The following is an 11,657-nucleotide window of genomic DNA, read 5'->3' as shown; positions in this document are numbered from 1 at the left end:
TCCTAATTGTGTGTCTCCACTTTCTGTTTTCTAATTCACAACAAAAAACAGAAATACTAAGATTTTTCCTTCTATAATTTGGAATCAATAAGTACCTCACTTTCTAGTTGGTACAGTGTTAATGTGTATTAATGCAGTGACAATTATGTTTACTTTCTGATTGATAAATCTCTTTCCAGTTATAAATTAGTTAATACTGTTTTCTTAAAGATTTAAAAATCATGAGGCGAGCAGGTCATTTTACTTGTCCTATGGTATCAATGAATAAAAGATGAGGTTGGGATGTGAACACAGTAGCTTTGACTTCAAGACTTAGATGTTAAATGAATAGTCCTGTTTCCCTCAAAGGAAATCAAGGGTAATTGTTATATGAAACAACCACAAATAGCTAAGTGTGGCTACTACAGCCTGATAGAGTTGTACAATGATTGTTGCAGGTGTTGATTCTTTTTAATAATATTTGAAGGGCACATTATTTTATGCAGAAATCCTAATTTCTTAATATTGTATGAAAGTGGAAAATTTCAAAATAATGAGATCTCTGTTCACTCTTACCAAAATTAGTTCTCTCTGTGCAACACTGTGGCCAATAGAACTTGTTCTCATCAGATCTAAATCACTATAATTCATGAACATCTCTATATGTTTAAGTTTGCAATACTCAAGTCAGATATATTGGCTTGAAATTATTGAAATGTTCAAGCCATAACAGCCTGAAGATTCTGAATTATTACACACATAAGGAAATTATTCTATATAAAAATTCTAATACATTTGAAAAAGCATATTAATAGATATTAAATTGATACAAATTCTGCTTAATTAATTGACCAGACTGAAACAATCATATAGAAACCAAGAAGGCACCTTATCCCCCAAAGAGGTACAGCAATCACATCCCTCCAGCAATGACTTTTCTCTCCCCTTCAGAAACTGCACAGAAGACATGGAAGCCAGAAACCTTTCCACAGTCACTGAATTCATCCTGGGTGGGATTTCAGAGCAGCCAGAGCTTCAGCTGCCCCTCTTCCTTCTCTTCCCGAGAATCTAAGTGTTCCCAGTGGTGGGGAACCTGGGCGTGATCACCTTGATCGGGCTCAGTGCTCACCTGCACACACTCATGTACTATCTCCTCAGCATTCTGTCCTTCATTGACCTCTGCCATTCCACTGTTATCATCCCCAAAATGCTGGTCAGCTTTGTGACAGAGAAGAATGTCATCTCCTACTCCGTGTGCATGATAAAACTCTACTTTTTCTTGTTTTTTGCTATCTCAGAGTGTCACGTGTTGGCTGCAATGGCCTATGATGGCTATGTTGCCATCTGTAGCCCTTTACAGTGTGACTATGTCTCACCAGGGTTGCATTTCCCTGATTTCAGCGGTGTATGCATTAGGTGTGGTTTGTGCATTGATTCACACAGGCTGCTTGGTTAGGGTTTATTTCTGCAAGTTGAATATGATCAACCACTATTTCTGTGATCTAATTTCCATCCTGAAGTTCTCTTGTTGCGGTATTTAAATCAATGAGTTATTGATACTTTAGTGGAATTAATATCCTTTTCCCAGCCTGACCATTCTCAGCTCCTACATCTTCATCATAGCCAGCATTTGCTCCACCGCAGGCGGGTCCAAAACCTTCAGCACCTGCAGCTCCCACCTCTCAGCTGTTGCTGTATTCTTCAGTTCTGCTGCATTTGTGTATCTGAATCCATCAACATTCAGCTCCATGCACGAGGGGAAAGTGTCCTCTGTGTTTTATACTATTGTTGTCCCCATGCTGAACCCCCTCATCTATAGGCGAAGGAATAAAGATGTCAATGTTGCTCTGAAGATGTTAGAGAGAAGAATATTCCTGTGAACAAAGTACTATGGAAGACATCTTTCATACACATCATGAGACTCAAGGCTTTGACTATTTTACTACATGAATTAATATGTGTCATTTTTAGTCTGTAAAAATGTTTTTCACATGTTGGGATTCTGTTGACATTTTTTCTTATTATCATATTCCTTTTAATACTATTTCTCTCTAGATTATCTCACAAGTATAACTAAGACACAGACTAAAAGAAGTAACAGAGCATGACATGATTATGTAAATCCCCTAAGGCCATCTCCATCACTTTCTCCATTTTCTTCATGTGTTCATTCCATAGTCCTGGCACAGTGACAACACCATCTTCCAGCAGTGACTGGTGCTCACTCTTCATCTACACACTCCAAAAACAACATGAATCAACTCAATGCTATGCCTGTAATCGTTAGCTTTGTCTGGCTCTAGGCTAGGCAAGTATTTCCCCACCATAATCAATCCCTGGTCTTCTTTAAGGTTATTCCTGTTTCTCTGACTTAGTAAAAACTAAACACAGTTTAAAATCTGTTGTCGACCCATGTACATGCTGTGATATGCCAAGTCTAATGGGTCGCCATTTGCCTTTTATTATTCTCACTTTATAAGAGCCTGGTTGTAGCTGAGGTCTGCATGGACTGTGGCCTCCACATCTGTCTTGCACGTGTGCTCTCAGTCACAGTCCCATTCCCTGGGGAGCACCAGTATGCAATAAGCTCTTGGTTTATTTAATATTTATGTGGCCTGCACAGTGATTGTGTGAAACCTGCACACCCAACATAGCTCCCACTCATGAGTTCACTCAACTGCTACACACAACTTGTTCACTTTTTTTTTCACACTTTTTATTTGTTTTTTGTTTTTATCAGTACTGGGGATTGAACTCACGACTGCCTGCTTGCAAGGCAGGTGCTTATGCCTTTGGGCTAAATCCTCCAACTTGTTTATTTTTAATTCAAACACTTTATGTCCAAGTTTTGAAAATTCTTCAAGAATCAGTCTGAGAACTTATTTGTAACTAATTTTTAAACATATATTGAAATACTAGCATAGGGTTACTCCTGTAGTAAATCAAGTCTCAAGTGTGATAACTTTTGAATGAAAAATTTCTAGAGTGCTTATATCTCACTGAAAAGCATGGTCTCACTGAGGCAGATAGTTATTTACCTGGGACAGATGAAGGGGAAAATGTTGATGATGAAATATATATATATTTTCACATATGTAAATGATGATGTCTTTATGTCAGTTGTATACATTTACATGTAATTATTTATCTATGCATGTGATCAGGGAAAAAATCCTTACTAAGCTACGTGTTTAAGTATAGAGAGACAATTTTATGTCAACTGTGTCATACTACAGGTCCTGAAATCATAAATAAAAATTGAAAAAAACTAAAATACATTCATCATTTACATTCTATCATAGCATGTTGTTTATACTCAATCACAAATTTATCTAAATTTTTCTTTATTTTTCTTTCTCTTTCTGTCTGTCTTGTCTTGTCTACTTTTCATGCATAATTCTATGCAGAAAATTTATCTAATTTAGATTTTCTACCAACGTTATTAATATTAAAAATCTTTTCAGGGACATTTTAATTTACTGTACATTTTTAGGTGAACAGCATTCATTTAGTTCTCAAAAGGTGCTCAAATCATGCTCTACATATATCTGATTGTGAACTTGAAATTGTCACAGTAGAAAACTTCTTAAATTTCAGAAGGTTTCTAGTTACTAACATTCTTAAAATTTTTCTTTTTAGATATGTTTGATAAGTATGCATTTGCAGTACGTAACAGTTACATCTATTATGGGGACACACACATGCACATAAGACATCTTAATTCTTTTTACTTCCCCATCTCTCCTTCCTTCCCTTTCTCCTTTCTTGAATAAAAAATGTAGATAAGAAACTAGGACTTGTATAAAGAAATAAAGAGGACTAGAGAAGACATATTTCATACTCTTAATTGATTTCACTATTCAGATTAATAATCATGATGTTGTGTTTAATTACCTCTCTATGTTTATGTGAGAGTAAAATGAGTAACAGCAGTAACACAAGCTGGATAAATAACTCTTGTTAATTTAGAAGTATGAAGCCTGTAATCTAGATGGAGTCCATTCTCCAAATGAACAAACTAGAAAGGGGTGCAGGCACTTTGCAATTTAAAGCATCTCCCTACTACTCTACTTGAATGGTGAATATGGTTAATTGTAATTTCTCCCTCTAAGCAAGCAATGATTGAGTCATGAGAAAGTCACACAGTAGATTGGAAGGGGGTGACCCAAAGGGAACAAATCTATTCAAGTTCCCACAGCAGGTGTCCATGACACCTTATAGAAATATTGAATCTCAATTCCTAAGCCTGGGCTGCTGTCGTCTCCTGAGAACTAGAGAATACGACTTAGGTTGCCTTTTACAGCACAGTAGAAAATACTGCCATTGTTTCTGTGGAAAATATATATGCTTGTATTTTTTTCCTCACCTTTGACAGATTTGACAGATTTCTTAACAGAATCCCAATTTTGGAAGCGTCTGGAGTTTTAGTTTTTTAGGATAATTCTTGGTAAAGACTCAAAAATGAACAGGATTACAAATTTAGTACCTTAAAGACATGTTTCTGGGTAATAATAAGTTTTTACTTCTCTTGAATTAAACACAGGGAAGTTGAAGAGTAGTTGGTCTGTATTCTCATGGCAGTAGGTTCTGTCAGGTTCCTTTCCAGCTCATCCTAGTACATGTGGTTTAATGTGTATTTCTGTTGTTAATGATGCTGAATATCTTTTAATGGTTTTTTGGCATCTATATATTTTTAAATGAAATGTCTGCTTAAATAATTTGCCCTTTTTTCTTCGGGGAGGTAAATGGTTTATAAATATGTCCTGGATGCTATTTCTTTGTTGAACGTGTGGTTTCTCAGTCTCAGTTATTTTTATAATTCTCTCATTAGTGATTCACACAGAAGTTTGCAGTTTTCTTTTTGGTTGTTTTCTACTGGGGCCTGAAATCATGACCTCACACTTGCCAGGTAGGGGCTTGTGACACTGAGCTGAATCCCCAGCCCCAAGTTTTCAAGTTTTTAAATTTTTTATTCTGAGTCAATCAGAAATAATATCTAAATTTTCCATATATCAGTTTCCCAGAATTCTTAATGGTTACACTTTATAGGAATTTAGTATTTGTAATCCAATAATAATATTTACACTATTGTGATTACTAAGGCTTATTTTAAATTGACTAATTCATCAGCCAAGTCTTTTTATTGTTACTATTTTTTAAAAATTTTTGGTGACAGGATCCTAGTGAGGGTTTCTCATTGCCTTCAATTACTATATTTATTTTTTTTTTCAATTACTCTACTTCTTTATACCCTTTTAGTTCATAACAGCTCTTTATTGTTTAACTATCTTTCTCGCCTCAACAGAGCAAGTTGTAATTTTCAAGTCATTCTTAACTATCATTTAAAAAATATGGGTTGTCCTTTCAGTGTATTGGATACACTTGTCCAAACTAAGATCACAAACATATTCTGTCTGTTTCCAGAACTATTTTAGTTTCAGGTTTTTCATTTCAATCTATAATTTATGCAAAGTATACTTTTGTACAGTATTATTGTAATTTGATGATTTTTCTTTTATTTTGCTTTTTATGTAGAGGTTCCATTGTTCCATAAATCACTGCAGGATTAACAATGAAAAGATTATTTTTGTTAGCCTTCAAACAGTTTGTTAAAAATCAATTGACTATGTATATGTATATCTTCTTGGTTTCCCTATTTGCATTTTAATGACCATTATAAATATGTGATCTTAGTTAATATTAGATTTTAAAATCTAGTGATGTAAGCTTTCCAACTTATCATTTTTAATTTATTTTTCTAATACATGTTTTGTTGTCAATTTAAACTTTGTAATAAGCATTATAATATCAAGAAAATAGTGACTGAGGTTCAGATTCTGGCTATGTTGATTATATAGGTTAGTTTGGAACTCACTTCATAAACACTGAGTCTTCTGATTGTAAATGCAGTTTGTTTCTCCTTTTATGCAGGCTTTGAGTAATCCTTTTATTAATGGTTTGCAATATCTTACTAGCTTTTTTCTATTGCTTTTTTATTTAAAAGAAAAAAACAAAACAGTATAAGAGTACAAGTAATACAGAATTTCAAAATATCAGTAAAAAATCACTAGTTAATAGATTACATATTGTCATCTTAGAAATAGTTTTTCAAGTTATAGGATTAAAGCATACAAAGTGGACATTCAAACAATGAGACTGAAAACAGTTGTGTTCAATGATGCAACAAAAACTTGATAATGTGGCCACCTATTTTAACACTGTGTTCAATGATCCACCAAAAACTTAGTAATGTGATCATCTATCTTAAAAAACCTAAACACACTAGCAGTTGTATCTTTTAGAGCACTTTTTTTTCCTCTCTGTTTTACAACAACATTTACACATTTTGCGTTTTATTACTCCCATAGTTCTTAGTACTTTTTTTTTGGAAGAGAATAACCAAATAAGACAAAACAAAGCAGTCAGTCAAAACAAAGGATCGACATAGCACATGATATAAAAACAGAATGCAAGGTAATCAACAACAGCTGCCATAATGCTTCTTGCTACCTTAAAAAGAATTGCCTATATCATTAGGTATAATAAAATTGAGCAAAACAGTACTGAACAAGACCAATTAAACCTAAACATTGGAGACATTACAGGACTTAAAAAGAAGGTAGCAGTCAAATCAGAATGGGCGTCATAGTGAATTTTATTGCGTTTAAAGTAGTTGACTACCCTCAAAATTGATACTATCAAACAGAACAGAGTAAAATCAGTCAAAACAAGATAGTGGGAGCAATACAGGGCTTAAAACCAAGTTAACAGGAAATCAAAAAAGTTACTACAATATATCCTGCTTTTTTTCTTAATTAAAGAAATAATAATAAAAAATAAATGAATATTTTTAAAGGGGGAGATTGAGATAAAAGAGGACATAACAACATAACAATACAGGTCAAAGCATAACAATTTCAGCAAACTAGTGCTTCACCTCAAGATAACGGAACTTAATAGTAGTTACCAAAGTGTCTCTTTGCCTGAAATATTTGAATATAACTTTGTATACTATGACGTCAAACATATCAAGGCAGTGTGAAACCATTCAAGAGGATGAAAGTATTACAGGGTATTAAGAACCAGCTAACGGAAAATGAACAATGGTTTCTATATTATCACTGTGCCTATAAAAGTTTTTGTTTATACTATCACATATAATAAAATCCAGTAAGATACAACATGATAAAACTAATGGAGACAGAAGAACAACAGTTTGGTGGGACTTCAAAACAAGATGATATTAAATCAGCACTGGCTATTATGATGTCTTGTTTTCTTCAAAATAGCTGTTCATATCATCACAGGCAATAATATCAAACAGCCCAGAATAAATCCATTTCAAATGAGTGAAAATTTTATAAGGCTTCAAAGCCATGTAATGGGGAATCATGATAATCACATACTTTTATATATTTGAATTATTTCTTAAAGTAGGGAAATATTTGGTATTCATACATGTGAGTTTAATTTATTTCACTTATGAGTATGTTCTCAAGCTGAGTCCATATATTTATAAATATCTCAATGTGATCCTTCTTTATAGCTGAGTAGTACTCAGTTGTATAAAAATACCACAACTTTCTTATCCATTATCTTGGTAGCTTTTAAACTGTGTACTTTGGTGTTGTTACTAGTGCAATATCAGTTTTAATTTAGCTTCTAGAAGTGGTAGAGGTCCTATGGCCCTTGTGCTATTTATTTTTCCTTTAAATCAGAAAATGTTAGTCCATGAGTTGTTTTTTTCTAACTAAAATCTCATTGTTTAGGTTTAGTTACAGGCTTGGTACTTTGTGAGAAATAGGTGGATTTTGGGTTGCAGTTTGGAAATTCATTTGTAACAGGCTTGACATCAGTGCTATAAGATAGTGATGCAAATTTTGTAAGTTATTTTTATCTATTCAGTTACCTTGATAAATTTGCTTATTAATTCCAGAACCATTTATTATAGTATTTTGAGATTTATTTATAAACACATTGTTATTGAAAAGTTTTTTATTCCTTTGTTTTCATTCCCTTGTGTTTCGCTTTTCTTCCTTGTTACAGTGATTACAATTAAAAGTTTCTGATATTTTAAGCATCAACTATAATTTTCAACACTGCTGTTTCTCTCTGTATGGGTTTTAATATATCAAACAATCCTGCAGAAAATGTCTATCCTTTCATTCATTTTTTTTGTATGCTTGTCCATTCTTCCCGGAAAGTTTATCTTTGATAATTTCAATGTGTGGGTAATCTCTCTTAAAACTGGTGATATATTCTTGTTTGTTCATATTTAAATGTTAAATAATTTCATCTTCAATTCTGGAAAAATTTCTTTTATGTTTCTTAGATTCAATTCTGCTAAAATTCTTTATGAATCATTACTCCTTTATTTATTTGTTTTTAGTGAGTGGTCATTGTCGTTACACTCAGAGATGTATTTCCTCTTGTCTTCTGTAAGCAATGTTTCCGATGTCAGTTTCTCTTTAAAAGCTTTAATTTACTGCATTGTGCTTGTCCTTCAAAGGTATCACTGACTAGCTTGAGATTTTGCCCTTCCAGTATAATATGACACCTTGATATATTTCAAATTGTTGTTTAATGCCCTGAGTCTTTATAGTATTTCATTGGAAATGTATTTGTAGCCTAGAGTAAAATTTGACTATGTTCTCTTCCACGATACCCTTTTCTGCAGAATTATACACCCCACCAACAAATATATGCACACACATGCCATCCTTCAGAAATCCAGTGTCCATCCACTGAAGTTTCTCTACAAGTTTTGACTTTTTGCACTATCGGTATGTTGTTCCCAAAATGATAGTACTTCATGGGTACAACTGAACATGAAGAAATGGAGAAACAGAAGAAAAGAAAGAAGAGGGAAAAATGGGATTCACAGAGAGATGAAGTAATAGGGATTCCTTCACATATTTTGTTGACAAAGGGCCCTTTTATCGGGTTCCCTTGTCAAAAGATGAGTAAACCACTGGATTTCCATTATTTCTGGTAACCACCACACGATTCTGTACTTTTAGCCCTACTTTATCAAAAAGAGAAAAGATAGGAAACAATACAAACTCACATTTGCTCAGGTTTCTTTTCTAGATTTTATTTCCTTTACCGGTTTGTCTCTTTCTGATTACTGTTCAGAGTTCTTTAGAATGTAATTTTTATTATCTGAAGTTGTGATGTAAGATCACTATAGTGATCTTAGTCCAACTGGACCAAAACAAAAAAGTAAATCATATTGTAGTAAGGAAATTTTATTGATCTTGTGTTTTTATGTAGATGTCTGCTAATATTAGAAGGTTGATTGTTGATTGATGAAAAATGAAAACAACACATCCATCAGGGAGACTCTTCCTGTGAGAGCAGGATGTACACTTTGGAGCCAAAGGTTCACTGTGAAGCCCATTTTAAGGAGGATGAGGAATCTCTCAGCGGTGACTGAGGTTATCCTGCTGGTTATTCTGTAACAGAGGGTCTGCAGACCATGCTCTTTGCCTTGTTTCTGTCCTTCTACATCTTCACCCTTGTCAGGAACCTCATGTCCTCCCCTGGGCTCCACACTCCATGCACTTCTTTCTATGTGAGTTATCCCTATGCGACATTTTCCCCCTTCTGTGAGTTCCCCCAAAATGCTGTTCTACCTCTTGGGGAACAGTCAAGCCATCTCCTATGCAGCATGTGCATCCCAGCTCTTCTTCTTCCACTTCCTGGGCTGCATCAAGTGCTTCCTGTACATAGTGATGGCCTATGACCACTTGGTTGCCATCTGTCACCCTCTATGCTAAGCTGCGATAATCATGAGCCACAGAGTGTGTGCCATCTTGGCCTCAGGAACCTTTCTTTGGCTGCATTCAGGCCACTTTTCTCACCACTCTCACCTTCCAGTTGCCTTACTGTGGTCCCAACGAGGTGAACTATTACTTCTGTGATATCCCAGTGATGCTGAAGCTGGCTTGTGCAGACACCATGGTCTTGGGGATATTGGGGTTCATCAGTGTTGGCCTCATGCCCCTCAGCTGCTTCCTTCTTATCCTGACCTCCTACAGCTGCATTGTCTGCTCCATTCTGAATATGTGCTCTGAGGAGGGCCAATGTCATGCCTTCTCCACCTGCAGGGCCCACCTCATGGCCATCCTGCTTTCCTTTATGCCAGTGGTCCTCATCTATCTGCAGCCAACTTCAAACCCTTGGCTTAATGCAACTGTGCAGGACCTGAACAATCTGGTCACTTCCATGCTGAATCCTGTGATCTACAGCTTGAGAAATAAGGAAGTAAAATCTTCCCTGAGGAAGGTGCTTCAGCAAGTGGCTTTCCTTCCTGAGAAGTGATGGAGGATCAGTAACTAAGATTTTAATGACATGAAATAATTATGGTCAGATTAAAAACCATTGTCATGGTGCATCATCCATCAACAAACTTTCCAGGCTCTTCAACAGTTTTATGCAGGTTTTCTTTGCATCACTGAATATCCAAGACTCTAAAACCAAATGTGACAAAATAAAACAGAGTCAGTCAAATCACAAGGATGGACATAGTACACGATGTAAAAACAGAATACAAGGTAATCAACAATGGATACAATAATGCCACTTGCTATCTTAAAAAGAATTGCCTATATCATCAACTTATAAAACAATTGAACAAAACAGTACAGAACAAAAGCAATAAAACCAAAACTCTGGAGAGATTACAGGATTTCAAAAGAAGATAATAGTCAAACCCGAATGGACATCATAGTAAATATTATTGTCTTCAAAGTAGTTGCCTATACCCTCAAACTTGATACGATCAAGTAAATAGAATAGAGTAAAATCAGTCAAACAAGATAGTGAGAGCAATACAGGGCTTCAAATCATGTTAATAGAAAATCAAAAAAAGTTACTATAATATATTCTGCTAATTTTTAACATTTTCCCTTAATTAAAAAATAATTTTAAAAAATTAAATTTTAAAAAGGGGGGAGACTGAGATAAAAGAGGACATAACAGCATAACAATACAAGTCAGAACAGAAAAATTTAAGCAACATAGTGTTTCACTACAATATACCCTCACTTAATAGTAATTACTATAGTGTCTCTTTCCTGGAAATATTAGAGTGTAACTTTGAATACTATAGCATCAAACATATCAAGACAGTGTAAAACCATTCAAGAGATTGAAAGTATTACAGGGCTAACAGAAAATGAACAATAGTTTCTATATTATCTCTTTGTCTATAAAAAATTTTATACATAATATCACATACAATAAAATCCAATAAGATACAACATGATAAAAGCAATGGAGACAGAAGAACAACAGTTTGATGGAACATCAAAACAAGATGATATTAAAACAGCACTAGCTATTATGATGTCTTGTTTTCTTCAAAATATCTGTTCATATCATCACAGACAATAAAATCAAGTAGCCCAGAATAAAATCATTCCAATTAATGAGTGAAAACTTTATAAGAATTCAAAGCCCTATAATGGGGAATCATGATTACCACATACTTTTATGTATTCTTACCTTTTTTTACACTAGGGAAACTATTTGGTATTCATACAAGTGAGTTTGATTTATTTCACTTTTGAGTATTGTCTCAAGCTGCGCCCATTTATTTATAAATATCTCAATGTGATCCTTCTTTATAGCTGAATAATACTCCACTGTATAAAAATACCACAACTTTTTTTATC

General features: G+C 34.3%; 2 pseudogenes; both read left to right on the top strand.

Annotated features, from left to right (window-relative positions):
* Positions 1 to 908: 908 nt before the first annotated feature.
* Positions 909 to 1,859, top strand: LOC100735384 (olfactory receptor 8G5-like; annotated as a pseudogene).
* Positions 1,860 to 9,389: 7,530 nt separating this feature from the next.
* LOC100735663 (olfactory receptor 10D1B-like) lies at positions 9,390 to 10,302 on the top strand (annotated as a pseudogene).
* Positions 10,303 to 11,657: the final 1,355 nt, after the last annotated feature.

The sequence above is a fragment of the Cavia porcellus genome, unplaced genomic scaffold (genome assembly GCF_034190915.1).
Source record: "Cavia porcellus strain 051 isolate PalLab524CR breed Dunkin Hartley unplaced genomic scaffold, mCavPor4.1 scaffold_9, whole genome shotgun sequence".
Taxonomy (NCBI): domain Eukaryota; kingdom Metazoa; phylum Chordata; class Mammalia; order Rodentia; family Caviidae; genus Cavia; species Cavia porcellus.
The sequence above is the reverse complement of the archived record's forward strand: the minus strand, read 5'-3'. Positions and strand labels throughout refer to the sequence as shown.